This window comes from Talpa occidentalis, unplaced genomic scaffold (genome assembly GCF_014898055.3).
Source record: "Talpa occidentalis isolate TD23 unplaced genomic scaffold, MPIMG_talOcc4v2.1 talOcc4.4, whole genome shotgun sequence".
Classification (NCBI taxonomy): domain Eukaryota; kingdom Metazoa; phylum Chordata; class Mammalia; order Eulipotyphla; family Talpidae; genus Talpa; species Talpa occidentalis.
In genome coordinates this window covers 131,656,240-131,670,173 of record NW_023604295.1, presented here as the reverse complement: position 1 = coordinate 131,670,173, position 13,934 = coordinate 131,656,240, and the positions used below count along the sequence as shown (strand labels likewise).

The following is a 13,934-nucleotide window of genomic DNA, read 5'->3' as shown; positions in this document are numbered from 1 at the left end:
TGAGACCAAGAATTGGTTCTTTGAGGAGATAAACCTAGATAGGTTAACCAAAAAAAGCAGAAAGAAAACATTAATAAACAAATCACAAATGAAAGAAGAGAAATTACTAGAGAGCTCAGAAATACAAAAGATTATAAGAGATTATTATGAACTAGAGCTAACTTTAAGAGATTACTACAAACAACTTTAAGCAAGGTTGATAACCTTGACTTATGGGTAAATTTCTAAATCAGTATAATCCAAAAAAAGTAGCCCAGGAAGAAACAACTGAACTGAATTAACAGATCACAAACATGAAAACTGAAACAGTAATAAAAAAACCTTCTGAAAAACAAAATCGCAAAATCAGATAACTTTACAAATACAGTTGACTAAACTTTTAAAGAACTGATGTCCACCTTGCTCAAATTGTTTTCAAAAGTCCTAGAAGGAATGCTCCCAATACATTTTATGATACCAACATTACCTCAATACAGAAGCCAGACAAAGACAGCACAAGGAATTTGCAGACCAATATCCTTAATGAACAACGATGCAATTTTTTTTTACAAAATACTAACAAATCGTATTCCAAAGTATATCACAAGGATTATACACCACAGTCAAGTGGGATTCATCCCAGATGTGCAAGGATGGCTTAATATACATAAATCAGTGACTATAATATACCATATCAACAAAAGTAAAGATAAAATATGATAATATCAATAGATAAAGAGAAAGCATGTGATAAGACTCTACACCCACTTACAGTAAAATCTATAAGCAACATGGGAATATAGAGGGAACTTAATTCAATATTAAAAAAGGCAACATACCACAAACTGATAGCCAATATAATATCCAATAGTGAAAAACTAAAAGCTTTCCTCCTAAGATTCAGCACAAGACAAGAACGCCCATTGTCACCACTTCACTTAGTATTAGAGGTTTCAACCAGAGTTATCAGACACAGGAAATAAAGGGAATTCAAATAGGAGAAGAAGAATAGAAACTATCCCTATACAGTTGAGTTGCATTTAATCAAAAGTAGAAGTTGCCTAGTAAGTATGAGGTAGTAAGAGAAAAAGAAATAATTTGAAAGTACAGGCACATGACTGCTATAATTATTAATATACTTACTAATTATAGATTTCAACCTGTTCAAAGAAGGGAATGCAGAGATGACTAAGATGAGGAAAGTGAAAGGTGGAGGATCTTTGGATTGTAGACCCTGGTGAGTCAAAAAGGTCTCAAAAGAGAGCAGGGAACTAAAGGGGGTTAGCAGGAAACACAGAGTGGTGGTTAATGACTTAAAGGCTTCATCTACAGATTTAATAATGATTTTGCATCTTAGTCTAACTGGATAGAAGGTTGTTAGAGGTTAAGAAAGGGGAATGGCAATGCCTAAGTCTTGGACTTTTAACATCCAGACCTGTGAGAAAATAAATTTCTGTTCTTAACACTCTACAGACTGTAGTATTTTGTTATGGTGGTCTATGATAGAACTCTTCCATGTCCTATTTTCTACCATACTGTCCAGTTTTTAGGATATTTTTAGCTGCCAATGAAAAGACAAACTCAGCAACAGGATGTTGGGAGGTAGAGGATCCCAGATTTGGCTAATGCACTGGTTCATCAATGTCATTAAGCATCCATGAATTTTCTAGTTTTCCGCTCTGCCATCCCCAGTTGGCTGGAGGGTGGCAGCCACACAAAGGAAGGTAGCCAAAGAAAAGCCCACACCCAAACTGTTGACACTTCCAGCATCAAGGAGACCATTAGCTCTGCCTAGCAACTCTTCTGTTTCTCCTCCAATCTCTTGACTTCAGTTTCAATTTTCTCTCTCCTTCAAGTCCCCACTTTTGAATCTCTCAACTAAGAGCTAGGCTTCCTGTATCTTTGAGAAAATAGAAACAATCAGAAGAAAATCTTCAAAAGCTTCCACCACCCTATCTGTAAGCTGCCTGCATCTGTGTCCATATGTTCTGCCTTCTCTTGTACTTCGGATAAACTGCCCATTATCCTAGCAAACCCCAAGGCCCCATTTATGCGCTGGACCCCATTTCCATTCATCATAGGGAAAACATTGCCTTAACTCTCCTACTTCTTTCCTGTACCATCAAATTTTCCTTCTGTACTGGATCTTTTCCAACAGCACATAAATGCTATTCTCCCTTCTTTAAAAATGTAGCTTAAGCTCACACACTTCCCTAGCTACTGCTCCATTGCTAGCCTTCCTTTTATAATAAAATGTTTCAAAAGGGTCTTCAATATTCCTCTTTGCATTCTTTGAGTCTAGTCATTCTTTTTAACTACTGAGTAGGAAAAACACCTTCCGAATTTCTCCTTTACTTGCACGCTACTACTACACCTCACTTCATTCTGACAATTCCAGTCACCAAAGGTGTGTGAGGTTCCTTTCCACACCAAGCAATTTTCTGACACCATCTGGCATCTTACAATTCCCTCAGTTCTGACGCTATCTGTGGGATCCCCAGGCCCCCTTCTTCTCAAGGATATTGTCCTGGTGCCCAGAGTTCCCGCTTGTCAGCGAGGTGTAGGGTCATGCAGGGGTCTCTCACCAAAGGCACAAATCCTGGTATGAGGAACATACTGGGAAACCAGCATCTGCTGAAAACAGGAGGCAGATAATAAACATAATATGCTTGGACCAGCAGGAGCAATGGAGCCCTCAGGCAAGAGCCACTGGCACTCCACCCTAGCTCACATCCCCGATAACTGCTTCCCCCACACATGCACACGTCACCTTTATACCTGACTCAAATAAATATGAAACAATCTTTAGATGGGGGCTGCACATCACTTCTGGTGTAGCCCCTCTAGGCTTCTCATTGCTCCATGGACTCTGAGTCATCTTTCCTTCATCCTACACCTATTCTAATGTTGCTGCCCTGCCAGCCAACAACTATGTACCTGAACACAGCTTCAGATCCCACAGGTTAGGGGCTCAGTTGCTCAAGACTACACCCCACACCAAAGGCCCAGGTTGCCACCTGTACTTCTGATGACCATCTATGAATCAGGGTTCCCATGACTGTCCCCTTGGTTCTATCAATTGCCAGAACACCTCACAGAAACTCAGAAACACTTAGGTTTACCAGTTTACTATTTTAAGAAACTGGTAAAAATGAACAGCCAATGAAGAGTTACAAGGCATGTTCTGGAAGGATCCCAACTACTTGGAGTTGGAGTGCACTACCCTCCCAGCATGAGGATATTTTCACCAACCCAGAACCTCTCTGGCTCCTGTACTTTTGGGACCTTTATGGTGGCTCCATCACACATGAGCAATCATCAACCCCAGTTCAGTCTCTCCCTTTCCTAGAGGATGGGGCTGAAAGTTGCAAGCTTTTGATCATGATCTTCCTGGTGACCAACCCCCATTCAGGAAATATTCACTAGCCCACCAGGAGTTGCCTTATTAGAGCAAAAGACACTGTCCTATCACACAGGAAAGTCCAAGGGATTTAGAGGCTCTATGTCAGGAACTGGGGTCAAAGACCAAATATTAGAACAAAGGATGCTCCCAGTGCGCTTATCACTTAGGAAATTACAAAGGTTTTAAGAGCTCTGTGCCAGGAATCAGAGGCAAAGACCAACATACCTTTTTTCTAGTATTTCTCAACTACCATTCCTACAAAGCTGCTTTTACCTAGTTGACAGATTACCTTCAAATTGTTAAAACCATTGCCCCACCCCTTGCTATCTGTTCTTTGATTTTCAGCAGTGTTTTGAGATAGCTCTTTACTCCATCTTCCTCACTAGCATCTCATTCACTCTACGTCTGGCAAACCACACTCATCTGCCTTTCCTCTTACCTCCCTGGCCATTCTTTCTCAGTCTCCATTAATGGCTCCTTCTCTTTTCCCAGTCTATTAATATTGATGCACTCTGGGACTGTCTTCAAACCATTTCTCTTTTTACACGTGCCCCTTTGATGATCTCATAGGAGTTGATGGCTTTGTATATCCACAGAACTCCAGATTCATACACCCAAAATTCACTTAGATTTCTGATAGGTATTTTAAATTTTAACAGGTCTAAACCTGATCTCTTGATCTTACCTTTCAGACACTTTCCTCCTAAAGTCTTCCCCATTTCAAAATATATCAACTCCATTCCTGGATGGCTAAAATCATTGTCATATACCACACACTCAAGCTGTTATCACCTGGGCCGCTACCAGCTGAGTACCAGCCACTCGGCTTCCTGTTTCTCTACAAACTATTATCACAGTCACCTAGCAGGTCTCCCTGCCCCATCTTTGCTCATTTATAGTCTTTTCTCAATATAGCAGCCAAAGTGACCCTATAAGCATAAGTGAACCCATGAAAACCACTTACATGCAGTGACAGGAACAAGCAAAATCCTTATAATGGCTTACAAGGCCTTAAATGATCTGGTCCATCTACCACTGTAATTTCATTTCTACTATGTCCAAAGTCCACCTGGCCCACTCATTCCAATTTATGGCCCTCCTTATGATTTGTGGAACACACAGGCATTCTCTCACCACAGGACCTTTGTACTTGTGATTCCTCTTCTTACATCACGTTTCCTTAACTACTCAATACATAAAGCTCAATCCTTTACCTCCTTCTAACGCATTTATAAATTTAGTCATTTCTGAATTCAGTGCTCTAGAATTTCTTGAATTTCTTTATAGTTGGTGAGGGCGGAGGCAGGGCAGAGCTGGGAAGCGACACATCTTAGCAGAGAAAGGATACCAGGATACATCTTAGCTGCCATGGATGCACTAAGCCTCTCTGGAGAAAGGCTGAAGCTCACATTCGGATCAGACCATAGCAGTCTGCTCCGCAGTTGTAACTTAGAGCTGACTCACCCAGAAAGAGCAATGCCCCTGGAAAGTTTCCAACGACACCCTCACCTACCAATCCCACTATGTCACTCAAGAGCCAAACTGTACGTGGCTATCCCACAAGAAGCAGTCTCTCCTCCAAAGTCCTAGTGTAAGATGGACATTAGGACTTTTTCCTTGGAGTTTCTCAAACATGCTCAACATGCACTGGAAAATCGAGACACATAAACATGAAAAATTTAAAATACTTCCCACCCCCTATTTTTACCATTCCCAGGCCTAAAAGGGATGACTATTTGCTCTATTATATTCTTCTCTTACTGAACCCAATCTTCTAGCCCATAGAGGTGTTTTCTCTAGCAGCTGGAGAATGCTAAGATAATCCTTCAAGCATTGGATGTTGACACAGTCACACATCGTTCAATGACATGTCACATACTGCAGCCTGCATATACAACAGTGGTCCCAGGAGGCTGTTCCCTGTAGCCTGGGTGTGCAGTTGACTATATGATCGAGGTTGTGAAATTACACTCTATGATATTCACACAATGATGGAATTACCTAACAATGCATTTCTCAGCAGGTACCCCAGTTGTTAAGTGACACATGACAATATTCTAAAAGGGGAAAAGAAAAATGTTCAGAAAACCTCAAGGAAATGGTCTGATTACATCCTGATCCCAGAATTCCATTCCTAGGTATCTATCCAAAGAAGACAAAAACATCTACCCATTCCTATGTTCACTGCAACACTATTTACAAGAGCCAAGATATGAAACAACTTAAATGTCCAACGAAGGATTAAATATATAAAGATATACATAGATCTTCACACACATACACACACACTTAAACTCTACTCAGCAATAAAGAAAGATGAAATCTTGCAATGTGCAACAGCATGATGGAGCTGGAAGGAATGATGCTAAGTGAAATAAGTCAGAAGGAAAAAGACAAATATCTCATGATTTCATGTATATGCGAAATATAAAGAAACTGACAAAAACAAACCCTTGGAATAGGCTACAGAATTGAGGCTACAGGGCATGGGGGCGGGGGGTAGGGACGGCAAAAGGTGAAGGGGATCCAATGCCTGTGGTAGAGGTTGTTGGTCTTTAGGTGGTAGCGATGGTGTGTAACACACTCAAAGACATGTGAAACTGTACTCCTAAAACATGTACGGTGTTGCAGACCAATACAGAATTTTTAAGACAACATTGCTCAAAAAGGAACAAAAGATCTGTGGGCCTCCCCGGTGGCACAGCGGTTGAGCGCTGGGTTGCGAAGCTGCCCGCAGCTCTAAAGTGCGGGTTTGATCCCCAGCTGCTCCCCGGCCACCAGAGGAGGGTCCCGCATGGCGCGCAGACCTCTCCTGCCGCCCGCTGCTCCCCTCAGCAGTGTACTTTGGTCCTTCTGCCTGCTCTGCTCCCCACTCTGGCTGGCTCTGGTGAATTCTCTCACCCTCCTGCGCTTCTGACTGTACCCAGTGCATGTATAAATAAATAAATAAATATTTTTAAAAAAAAAGGAACAAAAGATCTGATTAGACAGGAAACGATCTTAGTGTATATTGCTATTGCAGATGTCAAATGTTGAAGGATTTCGCCTCCATTCTGCTTTACATTCCTACCATAATAAATCCAAATCTTCCCTGAGGCAAATCGATTTAAGAAAATTAGGCAAAGAATCATATACTCATTACAGGGGGAAAAAAATCAAGTACATTAATAATTTTCAAAATGATCACAAATATAAACAGAATTTCAGAAAGGAGACCAAAAAATTACCTGATAAATATACAATAACTTCACAAATATAGCCACTTGACTTGGTGAAGGAGGAGGATAGTAAAGGTTCTGGGGGAGAAAATTATATAATACATTCATGGAAATACAAGGACACCAGAGATTTTTTTTTTTTCCCCGTGTCTTCTGGGAGTTATTTAAGTTTCATCAAGACACAACATTACTTTTACATTCCATATTCAATACCTTTTTTCCCCCTAATACTAGCTGGAATCCAAAGTTCTTTCTCAAATTTTTCCTGGTCTTTTCCTTACCCATCACATCCACTAAAAATTATCATTCCCTCTCTGATAACTGCCCCACACTCCCATTCCATACGCCTAGGACTTGAAGAACAGTGCCGTCCCTACCCCAGCCCCCAGGACTGAGCTACTCTATGGAACGCTTGGCTCCTTGCCTAAAGACCTAGCAGGTAGTCTGTGGGCTTTGCATTTCTCCACTGTGCAAAAGGCCTTGAATTCTAGAAACATATTCAATGTCATCAAAGGAATGAACTCAAATGGCTTTATGGAGGTCACAAAGGCCTGATCACTCCCTATGGAACATTAGAAAAGACTTCAACCACCTTAACCTCTATTTGCCCAGCCCCAGGCGGTTCTCTGTCACTGAAATTGTCTAAGGAGTCAGGAGCAGTAGGTTGTAAGGACAGGAGATCCTATATAAATACCCATGTTGTTTTTTCTATTTCCTTCTTCCAAGTACATTGGAAAGGACAGGATTTCACACAGGAAACACTTAATGATAATATTTGGAGAAAACCTGCTGACTTTGTAAGACAGAGTTGGCCAAAATTCAGGTCAGAAATACCCAGGGACGTAAAAGGCTCCTAGAATTACGGGGATGAGGTTTCTGCCGTCAATGAAGCCCTCTGCAAAGGACGAGGAATAATTACGCTTACAAAGGGAAAAAGTGGAAACATTAGCAAAGCTGTAAGCAACCCATGAGTGTGGTGCACAGGTGTGCCGAAAAAGTAACTAAAGTGTGACATTGCAAGGAATGAACAGAACGAGGGCCCTCAGATTAACAAGCGGAAAAAAGAATAAGGTAAAGAGAGGGGAAAGGAAAGAAGGGAATCATATAAAGACGAGGAGAGATACTAACTATTCAGGAATTCAGCAAAATAAGAGCCACACCCTATGGTTAAGAGGAAAACTTTCTGAGATGCTAACTGAGAGATTTCTAGAAACAATCCTTTACTAAAGGACGTTTGAGAGTGTTCTTGCTGCGGTCATTACCATTATTGATGATTTTATAAACTGCTGAACCCATATAGTCAAATTGTCACTTCTTTTGCTTCCTAAGGGTATAATTACTACTAAAGATGTTCATTTATTTCTTCTTAAACGTATATGAAGAGAAGTGTGTTTGGGGCCTATTATACTCACCACAAAACAAGTTCTAATTAACTAATACTGGAAAATGAGGAAGGACATGTTAGATGTTTAGACTACTAGGTTGTTAAGGCCAGAAGGTATCGTAAAGGTTCTTATGGGTTAGGAAACAAGGCCAAGCGACAAGGCCAGTCACATCTCGTTAGGTGGAGAGATGCAATCTTAATATTCAGTTATTGAGAGTTGTGACAAGATTTCATGAAGAGCAAGTGGAGGAAAAGTCCATTATCTTCACAGCCCCATCTGAACATGGTGCCAGGCTCTGGGCTAAGGACTGGGGATACTATTGCAGCACTTTATGAAATTCATGAGTTAAGGAATAGGACAAAAATGAGACAGGTACTCAGAAATAAACACAAGTTACAATGACATATCATGATGATATCAGAACATAGACCTTGGGCACCAACCTTGGGGGTTCTGGAGGGTGATAAGAAAAGGATGAGTAACTGAAGGGCAAAGAGCTACATTAAAAGTAGAAATATCATGAATAAAGTTCAAAGCTTTGCCTACAAATAAACAGAAATTATTTTTGTTCCCTCCCCTCCCCCCCATACACACATACACAACTCTTCAGAGAAGGGTGAGCAGGAGTAAGGGGAGTGGCCTTTGGGTTTGGAATGTTCCTGTCTGAACCCAGCAGATCTAGGATCCAGCATTTTAAACTGGCACAGAGCCCAAGCTTACAGCTGACAGGTGTGTGTCCAGAAAGGCAAAAGGAAAGTCTGTTCTGCGTGAGATTTTACATGCTTCACTCCTAAAACTCTCCCTAATGCAGATTTCAGATGTAAAAGCATTGCTTTCATGAACTCCTTGCCAGGAGAAATAATTATACAGCAAGTGCTGGTCACATAGTCAGGATGTGATCTCAGAACTTCTGAAAATCTAACACATTCTCTAGAGCCCTCGCTGAAACACTAGAGAATTTCATCTTCAATAGTTTTACTAGTGAGCATTTGGGTTTTGCTAACTGGCCTGGTTTTGGACCTATTCTATTTACCCTGTAGGCACTGGAAGAGATGGGCCTAAATAAAAAAAGAATGTCTTTTATCCTTGTGAAGTTGTGCAAACAGCCTTAGATAGAAGGTATGGCTGAGACAGAGGAAGCAGAACAGAAATTACCACTAGACGAGAAGTTCCTGAGCTTTCTTTAGGTGAGTGTGCAAGATAAGGAAGTCTTTTCTCCATGGAACTACTTAGTTCTGAGATATAGATGATAGATGATAGATAGATAGATAGATAGATAGATAGATAGATAGATAGATAGATAGATAGATAGATATCGTGTTATTATATTACATATATATGTAATTTCAACAGGTAATCCTTGAGAGAGGCTACAGCAGAGTTAGAGCTGGGAGGAAGAAATGATCCATGATGTGATCTAGGAAGTAACACAGCTAAACCTTTCCACAATAAATGAAGAGTGAAAGGTCGGGAAAACTTTTTATCACATAGTTCTATCAAACATACTCTGTGAAACAGCATCTGATTATCTCCGGAAATTTTGCTAACACATAGGCCTCCTCTCTATAGGACTGAGCGGCCCATCGTTTACTGGAAGGCAGGGCCCAGAAATAAAGGAGAAATGTTCAGCTTTAAAATTATAACACAAGCTCTAAAAGTCCAATTTGCAGATAAGGTTTCAACTTGGGAAAGCAAGTTTTGTTCCAAAAGGAAAGAATTTATGTAACCCAGAGAGCCAAGGTAAAGCCCTGGAACATAGAGATTATAAAAAATAACTAGAGCACCGGGAAGAATGCTAGATGATACAAATTAGCTTTTAACCACCCCATTAGAAGAAAAGATCCTTCTTGGATTAGGGCAAGATGCTGGTGAGGAGCTTACAGAGGGTTGAGACATCAGCACAGGGCCTGCTCCCTTCCTCCAATTTGGGATTGAAGTTTAAAAAAACAACAGAAATATCAAAATAGGCTAGTGATCCTCATGTCAAAAAATTTGTGAGACTGTCCTGCCCAACTCTACCAGGGCAGAATGTAGGCTTAGAAAGGAAAGGATAGAGGAACCAGGAAAAAACCCCTCTATTTGGACAAATTACCCACCAGCACATCATCGCCATATTGCTGTCCTGCTATTTCTCCCTCTGCCCTGCTTTTTTTAAATTTTTTTATAGAGTATTGATTTTTTTAATTAATATTTTATTTTATATAATTCTTACATCATTTTTCATTTCTGCACAATGTATGCATTTTCATTTTGGTTTTATTCCCCATACAATTGTACCCCCCCTTATCATGAAAAAATGTTCAACATCACTTGTCATCAGGGAAATGCAAATCAAAACTACCATGAGATACCATCTCACACCAGTGAGAATGGCACATATTAAAAAAACTAGCAACAACAAATGTTGAGGATGCAGAGAAAAAGGAACTCTCCTGCACTGCTGGTGGGAGTGCAAACTGGTCCAACCTCTATGGAGTGCTGTGTGGAGATTTCTTGCCCTGCTTTTAAATGCAGGCCAGTGGGGCGAACACGTCCCCAGGCCTTATGTCAATAAACTTCACCTACAGTGATACTGCTGGTTTCTCGGCAGCCGTCCATCTTCCCCCTGAGAAGAAGCCTGGCTTAACTTTATTGCTGAGCTTGTGAGAGGGACAAAGCTCAATGACCTCTTGTCTTTCTCTCAAGAAAATCCGCCTCTGAGCCAACTCAGATGACCTGATAGACTGTGTGGGAGTAGGAGGTGAGGAATATTTGTGTGCATATAAATGTCCTCTGGGACATGGGAACCAGAATCAGCTGCATCATTATCGTGGTGATAATTAGTATTTTTCTACATTGAGTCACTTAAAACTTGACATTGTTCTTTCTTAAGGGGCCCCATGTTCAGAAACAAGCTGTTTTGTAAACACACATGTGGCAAAGCACTAAGGCCTGTGCTTGAGGGCTTCTGCACTGGGATTACACTTACTAGGGAATGAATGCTCAACACTACTGTGTTTAATGACAAAACAAATGATATCTAACAAAACTTGAGTGTTCTTTTATATTTATTTGGGAGTACAGAATTGGAGAGACCACATAAAATGGGTGAGTACACAGTTCTTCACTCTGCTTTTATTATCACAAAAGCACTTTTTCAAGCTCATTCTTAAAAACCCACATTATATAGTGTTGCTAATTTTCTATACAGAGTATCTACACTCTGTGAATTAAAATCTGGCAGGTAAGGAAACTTACAGAAATCTCCAAATTTATAGGTATTTGTACCAAGGGTCCTCAGAGACACAAGATGTTATAAATCACAAATACAAGACTGTTTTTACTCATTCTGGGAGACCAAAGTCTGCCATGTATTCTTAACTTGTCTGTCAAGAAACAGTTAAGGAGATATATATCATCTTGAAATTTCCAAGGAAGATGAGGAGAAACTGCAGACTGATGGCCAGGTGCAGCACCCTACAGAACAGCACGCGTTGCATTGAGACCAAGGAAACTATTAGCTCATGGAGTATAATCTGGAGCCATGTTTTCAGTAAGTCAGAGATTTCACCATGTCTGTCTCAACACACACACACACACACACACAGTTCAATGTGATGATGTATATACCTTATACTGAAGTACTATAATTTAAGCTGCAGGGTTCTTCACAAACAGGTACTTCACAAAAGTAATAGGGACTGATTTCCCAATTTCTCAAGGAGAAAGATTCAAGATGCCTAGTCATGAGTTGGTGTTTTTACTGGTGTCCTCAACTAACAAGGACAGTAACAATGAGTCTCAGAGAGCCTTCACTCGTAATTTAAAGGTTCATGATTCATAGCATCCTCCTAATCCCACTACAGAGTACCATGTAGAATGTCTATATTAGCTACACTATAGAGGAACCAATTAGAAATAGTATTTTAATCTTTCAGGCAAAGGCAAAATCCCAACCCCATCATTTTGATATCTATGTCTCAACTCATTCTCACATTGCACAAAGTACAACTGAAATATCAGGGTTATACAATCAATTTGATCTTTGTAGGTAACCAAATTTGATTTTTTAAATAACTATTTAACACCATTCAGGTCAAATTGAGGATTTCTTTTTCTTTGCATATGCTGTTCATGCCCAAATTCCTCTCCCTTTTTCTCATTCTGGTAAATTCTTCCTAGTGCTTGAAAAAGTTGGAATATCAGCTTTTTATTATTATTATTAATGATGTACCATTATTTTATATCCTTGTGAGTTTTTTCACAATATCTAAACTTCAACCCTTAGATTTTTTTCTCAATCCTCTTTGTGCCAGAGATCACAACTGCCAATAAAACTCTTTTGCCCCCATGACCTCTCCACATACATATATTTTTTCCTGGCAGGAGACAGATTTATTGTCTAGAATATTGACTAAGGCACATTCCAAAATTAGACGATAGATCAACAGAGTAAAGGGTATAGAAAGAGTCTGCAACAAATAAGCAATCAATTATAGAAACTGCACAGACACTCACCAACTTTACCTCCCCTGCCACCCTCAGGAGAACCCTGGACCTAGGGTAATGTCCCCTGCAGAATTATACTCATTTAAGGGGAAAGAATGGTGATAGGTGCTACTGATACTTGGCATCTCCTACTAAGAATGAGATTTTCACCTGTAACTCATTAGTGAAATCTACATTGATAAATCTCCCTTTAATGTCTCACTGTTAAATATAAATTGTGCTTAAACAGTCTGTGTTAGGAAGAATCTAAGTAAAGGGTCTTATAGCAAGAAAGGAATCAAAGCAAACAGAAAAGCAGGCCTTAAAGAAAAGCAAGATAATGCAAGTTGTAAAATGGAACTATACCAAAAAAGCAAGACAAAACAACATAGCTATTTTCAGAAAGAACAAAGAATATTGCATTCATGAATGAGAACAGAGCAAAAAACAGGAAGTTTGGAAGCAAAAATGAAGGAAATTTCCTATAATATAGACTACAAAGAAAAAAGTTAGATAATAGGAGGGAAAAGTACAAGACTTTTATAGAATCACTCCATGAAAAAATGTTCATCATGACTTACTGTCAGGGAGATGGAAATCAAAACAGCAAAGAGATATCATTTCACCCCTGTGAGAACAGACCAGAATCAACAATTGTTCATGAGGATGTGGACAAGATACATTTGTACACTGCTGGTGGGAATGTGGATTGGTCCAGCCCTGTGGTACACAGTACAGAGATGTCTCAAAATATTAAAAACAGATCAACCATATGATGTAGCAATTACACTCTTAGTTTTCTACTTAAATAATATAAAAACAGTGTGGAGACTCCTCAACCTGCTAAAGATGGAGCTTCCATATGACCCAGCAATGCCACCCCTAGGTATTTACACAAAGGACACAGAATCATTAATTCAAAAGGGCACCTGCACCCCTATGTTTATAGCAGCACTATTTACAATAGCTAAGCTTTGGAAACAATCCAAGTGCCCAAAAATAGATGACTGGATCAAGAAGATGTGGTACATATACACAATGGAATATTACTCAGCAATCAAAAATATAAACTCATGCAATTTGCAGCAACATGGATGGAACTGGAAGGGATCATGGTCAGCGAAATAAGCCAGAAAGAAAAAGAAAAATACTGATGGTCTCACTCATAGCAGGAATTTAGAAAACCTAAATAAGGAACCAGGAAAAAGACTAATTATAATAAAGTAAAAATAAAAATCAACAAGCAACTATAAACCAGAGACACACTAAGGGGGTAAAGGGGATAGGAAGGAGGGATTAGGGTCAAAATAAGGGGGGTGGGAATTGTATGGGGACTGTAACCTAGATGAAAATGCATACGTTGTGCAAAAATGAAAAATGATATAAAAAATATATAAAAAAATAAAACATAAAAAAATATAAAGGGTCCTCCCTGGTGGCGCAGCAGTTGAGTGCTGCGTTGCGAAGCTGCCCGCAGCCTCT

General features: G+C 39.8%; 1 long non-coding RNA gene across 1 annotated transcript in view; it reads right to left on the bottom strand.

Annotated features, from left to right (window-relative positions):
* The window catches only part of LOC129146692 (uncharacterized), an 88,303-nt gene that overhangs the window by 37,568 nt on the left and 36,801 nt on the right, over nucleotides 1-13,934 (bottom strand). The gene's annotated exons all lie outside the window — the stretch shown is intronic.